We start from the raw sequence: 11871 nt of genomic DNA on the forward strand, positions 1-11871 counted from the left end.
TCTGAGTTTGTCTGTAGCATCCACAGGAAGGCTCCTCAGGTGGGAGATAAGCTTTTTCTAAGGCCTATTGTTTTCCTAATGGCCCATTCCTCACCCACTGTATAGAATGAAAACATCTTGACTAGAGGGCATTACCCAGGTGTAACTACATGTGAAGTACAGATACATAGTCAATATTCATAACTTCAGATACAAAAATGATACATGCATACAAATAGGATAATCATATTCAGCAAATCATAACCTTTCCAATGACATCTCACATGATTCGTCCTGCATAAAATACGTCATAGCTATGTCATAATCATATCATAGTAATATCATTATGAAGAATATGAGGTGCAGTGTCACAGGGGACGGCAGGGAGGTAGTCTGCAGTCACTCCCTGGGAGAAGGTAGGTGTGTTTGAGACTCTGGAGGGTAGCCTATAATTACTTCCTGGAGGTAGAGAGTTTAGGCTGGCAAACCCAGAATGGGGAGAGAGCCTGAAAGGTAGGAAAGGCTCAGGAGAAAAGCAGCAAAGTACAGGATAGGGCAGACCTTGGCTGCTGAAGTGAGCTAGAACCCAGAGTAGAAGGTGGGCCTGGATTCCCCTACCAGCCACTGGGGAAGTGGCACAGATCAGAAGTGCCAGGAGAGCAGACTGTCTGGGACAATTCGTGATGGAAGACTTTGATATCCCAGAAGGGGAAAACACGTTGAATGACTTGGCTAGAGGACCGAGTCACAAAGAGGAGACAGAGGCTCCTGGAGTGGGAGAAGGGCTGCAGATAGCAAAAGAGACAGTGTGGCAGAGTACAACCACAGGAAGAGGTGGCAGCCTGGCTATGTTAACTCAGAACTGCCAGGAGATGGTGCTGTCCTAATGGTGAGTAGAGCCCCCCCCCCCCCCAGTCACAGGGCCATATCTAAAACAAGGCCTCATACAGTCTGCTAGGAACTTAACACCATGTTGTGGGTACAGGGTTTGACTGGAAATGGAGTCATGACCAGGGATGTGTGTGTAGGCAGAACAGACAGAAATGGAGAGAGACTGAGAGGCAGCCAGACAGCCTGAAGGAGCAGCTGAAACCTTGGATCAGGAGTGTAGACTGAAAAGCGTGTTCTTGGCAGAGCCGTAATTAGGACATTTTAGCACCTGAGGTGAGCAAGCATACTTTGAATGTTCATTGTAAATAAACAAAACTGCATCAAAGAAATACCTGACTACCACCAATTTCTACTCCCAATTGGAACATCCACAGGGCCCCAAGTTTTGACTATCTGCTTATGTCAAAAAAAGGCAACAGTATTTATACACAGGTCCTGGGCCTTGAGACAGAGTAATGGCGGAGTGGAGGAATTTCACATTTAGGAATAAAATGAAATATTTCTTTGGAAAAATGGAGTGGAATGACCCCAAACCTCAGAAAGTGGGTAGAGGAGGAAGGAAGTAGTGCTTTTGTTGTGTTCCTTCCTGCCCTGGGCTCACACATAGACACAGAGCCTCTGCACACTTGGGATCTCTAGTGCCTGGGTTTTGAGAAGAATGGGGGAAGGACATGTTGGACTGGAGCGGTGGCACAACTGGGAAGAAAATGATTGTGAAATGCTCCCATGGCAACAGTCACTGCAGAAAAGCAGAAGTTAAAGTGGTTCACTGCAGTATTAACTTACACTTACTTTTAACGTGGAGGGTTAGAGGTGGAGAATAGGATGCAATAATGTAATTATAACCAGTCTGACAGTTAGAACTGACAGATATAAGAGTGGTGGCGGGCAAATACGTCAGCCCTAGAATGATGACAGCTCTGTTCCCTATGAGCTGAAAAAAGCTTACCTCAGGTAAACTAGAGACACCTAAAGCAGTTAAGGGCTGCCAGTGACCTTTAAAAAAAAAAACCTTCTGGTGTGAGAGAGAGGAGGAGAGAGATGAGAAACAAGCTGCTGCAGGGGTGGTAGCAGCAGGAAGGAAAGGCTTCCCCTGGGAGGAAGGCTGTCCTCCCTACCTGCACTGAAAGAAACTAAGGGAGATCTACACTTCCGCTTAAATCAATCTAACTTGCATTGCTCAGGGGTTTGAAAAAGGCACCCCCTCTTCCCCTAGTGATACAAGTTACAGTCACCTAAGCGCTGTCCACACTGGCGCTATGTTGGTAGGAGAGCATCCACACAGCTTCTGCCTCTCGCGGAGGTGGAGTAATTATGCCGATGGGAGAGCACTCTTCCATTGGCATAAAGTGTCTTCACCAGACACACCACAATGGTGAAGCTGCATTGGTGCAGCTGTGACGATGTAGCGCTTCTAGTGTAGACCTGTCCCAAGTTAACAATTGCTTGGGGAAGGACTGGCAACTAGGAGCCAGCATACTAGGGTAAGACCCTGGAATGGGTGCAAGGGAAAGAATTTCTGTTTGTGTTCTGAGTTTGAGGTGTGGGTGTTTTGCTTAAAAGAATGTCTTGGGCCTACCCTGAGGCCCACCATATAAATACAGAAAAATAAAACCTGAGTGAAGAGGAAAAATCCTCCAGAGTCAGACTGATTTACTCCAGGCTCCCCACCACCCAAGGGAAAAATGCTGAGGCAAAGGAGAAACCCTGCTGTGCGAGGCTACTGAGCAAATTGTGTACAATTGCTATTACATTCCCCTTTCTGTATGTTAGCTTAACTCCTTCCTAGATCACAGGCCAAAGAGGCGGATTTACTATAGTGATGGAAGAACTCCTTTCATTGCTGTAATAAATTTCCACACTACAGCATTACAGCTGCAGCTCTCTCTTTGTGTCTGTGATCGCATGGGCTACAGAGTTGGGGGGTGGGGCGCACCCAGGCCATGGCTAACCACTTTTGCCACCACAGCCCAGCTCGGGACAGGTGATCCAGCTGCATCGGGGCCAGGAAGGGGAGGGTTCAAGCATCATGGGGGGAGAGCCCTACATGCCCACTGTGGTAGGAGCCAACAAAGACAGGATAGCCCCATGGCACAGAAGCTGTTGGTATCGGGTGAGTGCAGGGAGGGCTTGTACTGCAACCCTCTCCCCCTTGCCCCTCTCAGAGCCTCACACCCACGGACAGGAAAAGATTCCCCTTCCCATGTGCCCCCCACACTTTAAATGGTGCTGCTGTGATTTTGTACACTATTTCTCCAAAACCTGTTATTTTTAATGTGACTGCTTTGTGATATTTTTTACACAAAATGTCATGACAAATCTGCAGCACTATTAATTACCAATACATTCTCTTCTAGATGTTGTCCCTTCCCTAGTAACTTGTAGATATCCTCTGCTCCATATCCATGTGCAGAAACTGGATTCCAAAAAATCTTTTCCTCTTCCCCATTGCTTCTCTTTCTTTGATTTAAAAAAATGTTATAGTATAAATGCATGTTAAATCTCAGCCAGATGGCAGACAGTCCGGTCTAGAATATTAATTGTCCACCACCAGGAGTTTGATGTTTCAGGTCTCTAACCTTAGAGAGTCATTCAGAGAGAGGTCAAGGAAAAGTTAAAATTCAGCCTTAACTTTGTTACCATTTTACAGCAATTTAATAGCCTACCTGAAATGAGTTGGTAGTCTCAGGTCAAATTCCCAGGAGGCGTCTTAACTGGCATGCTTCTTGGCTCAGAGTTCAGGAAGCTCAAGGATTCAATAGACATGAAAAAAAGTGGAATTATGATGTACTGTAGATGAATGTTTCGTGAAGTACCTGACAAAAATAACGCTGTAGAACACAATCCTCTGCAACGACATTTGAGTAGACATATGTCCATTAGGGTAATGAGATCATTGTAATTGTATTGCATGATGATGTGTGTCAATGTGATAAAATTACCACCTTGGATGTTGTCAATTAAAATCATGCCTTGCTTTACTGTGGTCCACCATGAGATCCTGCAGTCAGTAGACCATTCGAGTCAAACTCATCTGGAGGGATACTCCTTCATTTGGAATTAACATTAAGGCATTTTTAAAAGGGCCCCCTCTGTTTGAATTAAGGATGTTGCCAACGTGTTTAAACAAACTTTAAATAAAACAAAACTCCTGCATCATATTCCAAAATTAGCCCATCTCAACCCCTGTGCAGATAAGATAGGTAGGCCTTGATGGGACATTATGTCTTCTCTTGGCCCTTAAGTGTTCCTCCACCCCACAATATAGTTTCAGCAATAGATAGAACTATATGATATGAACAGCAGCAGAGCCCCAGTTATCTTGTTGCCTCCACATTTCAGATTGACTCAAATCCCCTTCAGTGGGAAAGCTGGATAAAAAAGATTCATGGCAGATGGGAAGCTTTAGGAAACCCAGCCATCTGGAAATAAAGATAACGTAGTGGTGTAAGCCACAATGGAATAAAACATTTGTTCATTTCAACCTTTGACCTCTAAAGTCAGTCAATATGAAAAGAGAGCCAGTGATTTAATGGCAGCACAGCGGTTAGTGTTAGCTCTGCTGTGCAGAAGAGCCATCCAGATTCAGCCTCCAAGCTCCTCCAAAGCAACAGGTGTTGGGAGTCCTGGGGCACCAGTTCCCAAGGGCTATTGCACAAAATTCTTGAGCAGTTTCCCTCTGGCTGATGCTCAAAGTGGTCTGGATGGGTTCCTCCTCAGACAATCAGTAGTATCACTGCAATGTAGGGCCTTTGGGGTTGGCAAGGAAGTAAATAGAGGTAAATCCAGAGGGATAAACCCATCTCCCCTCCCTATCCCTGCCAAATAGGATCCTTAACGTGCAATGGATCCAGATGTAAAGCAGCTGCACAATAGTCTAGGACAATAGGGAATGAGAGTAGGTGGTATTAGAAGCAGCAAACAATGGAGTCGATGTGCAATAGAGTTAAAATAAATAGGTAAAAGTTTTTAATATATGTGGGTTGTTTTTTTTTTTACTTTGTATTGATTCTATTTTCCCGCTCAGCAGCTTGAAATATTTTCTTCCTTACTGACTTCCTCCTTAATCATTTACCTGTATTTTAAACTGAAGCTAATATTAACGTGGAAGATATTTTTTTTAAAATGTTGGTTCATATAGGACCTTCTCATTCCAAATCATCTATCTTTGTGCACCATCATCAGCAGAGGTCAGCACAACAATGAGGACAGTCTTTTATAGCGTCATGTTTTGCAGCCAGAAAGGGAACACAAAACCACCAGGAGTAAAACCTCTGCCCTCAGTCACAACTGTGTGAGTCCTTATCAGAGAACAGAATTTGAACTCAGTATTTTGTAGGCTTTCCAAAATGAGAAGACTTTATCTTGTAGATATCTTAGTGATGAAAAGTGCATTAGAGCCTCACTAATTCGTATTGATGGATGGGGCCTGAATTTAACTTGATATAAGCCAGTTATAAACTGATTTAAGTGTGTTCACACAAGGATTTGCACCGGTTTAATGAAATCAACATAAATAATTTTAGCTAAAACCAGTGCCACTTGTGCCTGTAGACAAGGCTTAAGAGACCAGTTATGAATAAACAAATTTTGGCCCTGATCCTGCAAAATGTTGGGTGCCCGCAATTTCCATTGAAGTCAATATTAATTATAATTATTTATCTGTATAATGATAGTGCCTAGGAGACCCAGACATGGACAAAGATTGCTAGGTATGGTACAAACACAACACAAAAAAGAGATTTCTTGCCCCTAGGAGCTTACAGGAGATTTCTTGCCCCTAGGAGCTAAGTTTAAGGCAACAGTCAACAGACAGATGTAGATAATAGAAGTTGAGGATATTTAGCACTTTGCAGAATTTAGTCATTCATGAAGAAATCCCCCCTACGATAAACATACAGCATCACAATATGAACTTTATTTATTTTGACAAGTGTCGCTCATTTTAAATTACTTATAATACTTTCACCTGCAAAGGTGAAATCCTGACCCTATTAAAGTCATTGATTTCAGGGGAGCCAGGATTTCATCCTTAGTACTTGGGCAGCGCTGTAGAATATTTTGCTAAAGTAATGAAGTCTTAATAATACAAGAACTCATTAGAACTCCCTGCTGTGACTTCTATACTTAGAAGTTCATGAAAGTGTCCACATTTTTTGGAGAGACTTATCAAGCATTTAGATATGTGAAGTGAGAATTAGCAAAGTTCTCTCCTGTATAGTTATTGAGTTTTATTATGTTCTCTTGTTGTTGTAAGCGTGTTATTGTAGAATATGACTTTTACAATATAAACATATACAAACAATTTCAAGGCTTCAAGGGTCCTTTCTAGTGAAAGTAAAAGCCATATTCTTTCCTCCTCCCCCACAAAGCCCCACGTAAGGGGTCAAGTAGATGGAAGCTCCTTCCCTGCCCCAGAGGTGGTGTTAATGCATGTGGACCTTTGCCCCCATCCACAGCCCCACTGAAATAAATGAGAGTCCATGAGGATACAAGGATCCAGCCCTGCAGAGCTGATTGCAGGATCAGGGCCTAAATTTTGCTTTCTGAAACCAGCTGAGGGAGGGACAGAGCAATATATAGGGCACAAACATACATTCAGGGAACAATCAATGAAAAGATTGCAACAAATCCGTGAGGGGTTAAATGAAAAAACAGTGAAAAGGATGTTAATTTTCTAGACTGAACTTTTCATTTGTAGTTAGTTATTTCCCAGTGTGAGCACAAAAGGAAGAATAAAGCCAAAAAGCCCCTTCGCATTTGTTTAATTTTCTCTCGGTAGGTTTGGCACCATCCCACCCCACCCCTAAATGCATACGCTCTTTGTTTTTAAATAAAAGAAAATCACTTTTGATAGACATTATATAAGTCACTGTGCTAATCTAAATCTACTTTATTTGGATCAATGAGAGTAATTTTCCACTTGAGTTAAAAAAACAAAAACAAAAAGCCACAGAACAAGTATACGGTAAACAAGTGCTAAAGTCCAAATGAATGTAAAGACTGACTGTAAAGGATTTATTATTTCATCTTTATAAAACACTCAGAAATTCCTCACAAATGAAAGCCAAGTATCATGTTGACTGAAATAAATAAGTATTATAACAGATACATCGTGTCTCATTAAATACACATGAATGAACCAAGTTTAGTAGAACCTCTGGAAAACTGAAACAACTTCTGCTCTGAGACTGTATATATCTTGTATATCTCATGGGCTATCACATGGTTAAATCCCAGGGCTACTCATTTCTTTGGGAAACTGAATGTTAGAGAGAATCTGGTGCTTTTCCATTCTGAAGGCTCAACAAACTTTTTTTTCTTTTTTTGCACTCTGCTGAAAGGTCAGTAGAGAATAGAATGAATTGCTATGTCTTAACAGTGTCAAGCGGTCAAAAATCTTCTTTTGGAAGGCAGTCAAAAGTGCAATTAACAGTTCAGTTAATTTCACAAGATCAGCAGGATCTTGGTAGAAGTCTTATTCCTAGTCTTCTAAGTTAAAAGTCCAGCTTTGTCTTCTCAAACAAAGACATACTATGGTTTGGTTTTTGTTTCTAAACACAGAAGTGCAATTTAGACTGATGTATGCTGGAAAAAAAGTGAACACATTTTAAAACACTCTGACACTCTTTAAACTTCTTCCTGTTTCCCTTCCCTTCCATAACATTTCTGTCTACAAAAAAATCTCCTGCCATCTCCTGAGAGCTATTCCTGGGTTTTAGCTTTCCAGAGGTACCTATATCAAATGCTAATTGGCTTAATTAACTACAAGCTTTTGTTAGAGCTATGACATTTCCTATCTAGTCAACTTGACCATTAAAAAGTGATTTGCTTTACATTATATTTGGAACAACAGATACTTAGCCTGTGAAAAGGGCTAATGAAGCATGTGTTCTGTGCTCACAAATCAGATACAGGAGCCATAGAAAGCAAGAGAGAATTATTTTGCAAAAACAATTTAACAGAGGAGAGCTTCCGTTTTAAACTACTAAGTTCTTGTTAAAGATAAAAATAATTGTTGACAAGGATAAAATAATTAAGAGAAATGGAGAGGTCCTTTTTAAATGGTATTTAGCTCTTTACACTTTGAAAGGGAATAGCAGTGACTGAGATAGCTAAATTATACACTGATTTGGAAAAAATAGCTCTTACCTTTAACAACTTTTGAAGCTTCCTGTGTTTCCTGAAATTAACAGAGTGCATTTCTTGTGTCTTGACCTGTATACTCACACTGGGTAGAGGGCTGCTTTCTGTCCGAGGGCTAATTTTGTTAAATTATAATATTAAAGAGACTGTTTAAACATTAATGATTTACCCCCTCCTTGTCAGAAGATACAGCGATGAGTGTTTTAGTTTACATTGTAGTCGTTTCTGTTTATGAAGTCATTGCTGCAAAGAAGGGAGAGGAAAATGGATGAACAAAAGAATGTTTTATTTGCGAGAGACTTTCATGAAAATAGAAAGATAGATGTCTTCACAGTGAACCAAATATATGGAAGGCAGGATTTGGTTCAGCTTTCTTCTACTGACCACAGCATATTACACTTGCATTGGTTCTCTCATTAAAAAGTATGTTTGGAAACACATTTTAGAGGGGAAATACCTATGCCTAGGGCCAGAAGCTAGGAAGAAGCAACTTCAAATGGGTTATCCATATGATCAGCTATCTTGGCTCTATCTTCCAGCTTCACTTTTTCCTCAGACAGTGCAGAAGAAGTCAGAAATGCTCTGCAAAGGGACTGGGAAGCTATAAAAGGTCTGTCAGAGTGAAGTTTACTTTTTCCAACCTGGACATAAAAAGTGAAGCTTTTGAAACATAACTCGCTTAGGTTTTATTTTGAATGGGATGTGTCAGAGCAGGAGACTATGATTATTTCTGAAATCCTTCACAAAATTAAATTAAGTGTTACATAGATTCAGCTCTCTGGGCTTCCCCACAGTGAAAGTTGGACTGGCCAGGGGCTCTTAAACATTTTTCTTTTTTAAATAAAAGATCTGTGGCTTGTATCCCAAGCAAAATCCAACTCTTATGCTACTCTTAAAGTCAGGCTAAGGATAAATGTTTTTGGAACAGTGGAGGGGTCATATGTTTCTATGCCCCTCCATTCAAATCAACCAAGATCATGTACGGTAAACTGTTGAATGGTGGAGGGATTATTTATTTAGCCAGATAATCCCTCAATTTTACTGGGGAGGGTGGGAAAGGAGGAAAGTGTTTGTCAAAGAACATTGGTAGGAGCTACATTTAGATTGTGCATTTGAGATTATTTCTAAATTAACACATAGCATTTGTCAAATATTTGTATTTTCTTTACTTTAGATAAAGCTTTGGAATTCTCCTATTAGCAATCAGTGGAAACACCCTGTCCTTCTGCATGATGTCCTAATATTAGTGTGATGCACAGGAGTGCTGGTAGGGCACTAGACTTTATAATCTGACCCCAGTCACCTGCAGAGGGTCAGAGTTAGGGTGATACCCCTGGGCCAGCCTGATGCCTCCCTCCTCCCCTCTGGCATGGGGCTGGCCCAAGACCTCTCTGCCTCATGTCAGCATGGGGCTGGGCTGAAGTCCCCCTCCCTCCTGGCACCCTCCCAAGCGCAAGGCCACCCGAGACACCTGCCAGCCCCCGTGACTCCCCTCCCCACCGTGACTCCCTTCTTCCCCCTGAGTGTAAGGCTGGTCTGAACTTTCTCTTCTCCTCCTCATGCGCAGGTCTGGTGATCCAAGCCCCCTCGCTGCACGCCCATGTGCAGAGCCATCCAAGCCCCCCTCTCCTTCCTGCACGTGGGGCATGCCTCTAGCACAGGGCTGGTGTTGCCACTCACCCCCATCCCCAACCCATTCCTCCGGGCCCTGCTAGGGGGCCCACCCCACTGTTTTGACAAACTGGACATTTGTCCAGTCTCTTGCCAATTGATCAAGAGCAAACAGGCCAAATGCCCAGTTATATAAAAAAAAAAGTCGGGATGGCTGGGACAGGACCTAAAAAAGGGACTGTCCTGGCTAAAACGGGACATATGGTCACCCTAGTCAGAGTTATTGGCATAAGTCAGGGTTAAAAAAGGTTCTTGTAACATGACATCTATTGGCTCCAGTGGCCACTATTACACAGTGTGCCCTCCTTAAGACAGCAGGTGGAATGCCTATAATCAGACAGGTACATTATCTCCCATAATTTGTTTCACCCATTACTTTAATCTTGTCTTAAAATAGACAGAGTTCTTCCAGGCAGGAACTGTCTCATATACTGTGTTCATACAGCATACTGTGCACAGGTCCAGTGGGATATATATTTATACCCTGGAACAGTTAAAATGTTACCCAGTTACCATATCATATATACAGCATCAACAAAAACACAGCTGTAAGAAGCTGCACAATGAACTCCTGTGATGCTGTATGATTGAAATATGATCATGTATATCATTGTTGCTACCACTCTTATACAATTGCAACAAATCTTGTACAAAGTATATCGTGTAAGGTGTCAATGGAAAAGATATGATTTGCTAAGCATGTTGATCCTCTTTATATGCACAATCATCTTTGTATTTAAAGCTACGAATATTAATTATATAACTGAATTTCACATGTGTTTGCTCCTAGGATAACACCCACAAGGTAATTCGCATTCAATCTAGCCAGCACATTGTGAATGGATTATTCAAGTTGATGGTCCATTGAAGAACACTTAACTCTCACAATGGGACATAGAAGAAACTTGTCCCACCACGAAAATGTCTTACTGGGGCCACCTTAACCTCCAAGTGGGCAATGACTTCTCTGGTAAGTCATCAAAGCCACGTAAGAGCATGTAACTCGTTCATGTGACCCTGGACTCCATCTTGTGCCTATGATTTTCCACAAATTGAGACTCAGAGCTTTGTTTGGGACAGTAAAATTCCATCCACATGGGAGAGGGTATAAAAGACCCTGGAAACATCTCCATTTTGTCTTCATTTCCTGCTTCATTTCTCTGGACTGGATTTCTAACAAGGCCGCTATACACAAGGACTGATGACCTCCTAGCTGTCTGGGTAATTTCCAGAGAGACTTTTGCAAACCAGCAGTTTATTCCATCACTGCTTCAAACTTGATGCAAGAATTTTGCAATGATTGTTTGTAAATGATCTATTAACCATTTGAACTTTCTTTTCTCTTAAAAATAAAACTTTAAATTTTAACTATTAAATGAGTGGCAGCAGCATGATTATTGGGTAAGATCTGAGTTACATATTGACTTGGGTATGTGGCTGATCTCCTGAGAGCAGAAGAGGCCTTTGGTTTGATTAAATTGATTTTCATTAACCATTCATCATAAAGTCTAGTGTCTGGGTGGTGATGCCTAAGGAGACTGCATTTTTTACTTTTTAACCAGTGTGGTGAGACAGAAGTTTGGCTTGGTATATCTTATGGAAGAATAACCACCAGTTTGGGGTGAGGCTGCCCTATTTCTCAGCAGTTTGTCCTGAATCTGGTATTCTCAGCTGTGACCCACTGAGGCATGGTGACAAATGCCTACAGTACATCTTACAGTTCCAGCGCTGACTCCCTCTCATGGGGCTGCTGTAGAAAATTTAAAAAAAAAATCAGGAAAGATATACTGGAAGTCTAATAAGTAACTCCAGACTTACATCCAGTTAACCGAGAACAGTGTTTATCACATACCATATTCATACGCAGTTCACAGCCCAGCAGAATTTTTTATCCAAGTGGCTGTGAGACTCAGCTCATTAATGTTTATGAGGTGCTCAGATATTATACTGCTGAGATTTTACTGTGAATAGGATTTGAAGCAGGTCTTGCAGGGGGACATAAGGTGTGCAGTGTGACATGCTGCTCCATGAGAGATCTCTATGGGATAATCCGGGTGGGCCAAGAAGGTGAAGGGGTGGGATGGAGAAGGGGTGGGGCTCATGCTGAATTAGCCACCATTGCAAAGATCCTTCCCCCGGATCCAATTAACAGTCACAGAACAGCTGTTTTCCCTCCACATCATG

General features: G+C 41.9%; 1 long non-coding RNA gene across 1 annotated transcript; it reads left to right on the forward strand.

Annotated features, from left to right (window-relative positions):
- Positions 1–363: 363 nt before the first annotated feature.
- Positions 364–10984, forward strand: LOC120393936. Its single transcript, XR_005592165.1, has 3 exons — positions 364–868; positions 965–1143; positions 10478–10984. It is a non-coding gene; the product is annotated as an uncharacterized LOC120393936 (long non-coding RNA).
- Positions 10985–11871: the final 887 nt, after the last annotated feature.

The sequence above is a fragment of the Mauremys reevesii genome, linkage group 1 (assembly GCF_016161935.1).
Source record: "Mauremys reevesii isolate NIE-2019 linkage group 1, ASM1616193v1, whole genome shotgun sequence".
In the NCBI taxonomy this organism is placed as follows: Eukaryota; Metazoa; Chordata; order Testudines; family Geoemydidae; genus Mauremys; species Mauremys reevesii.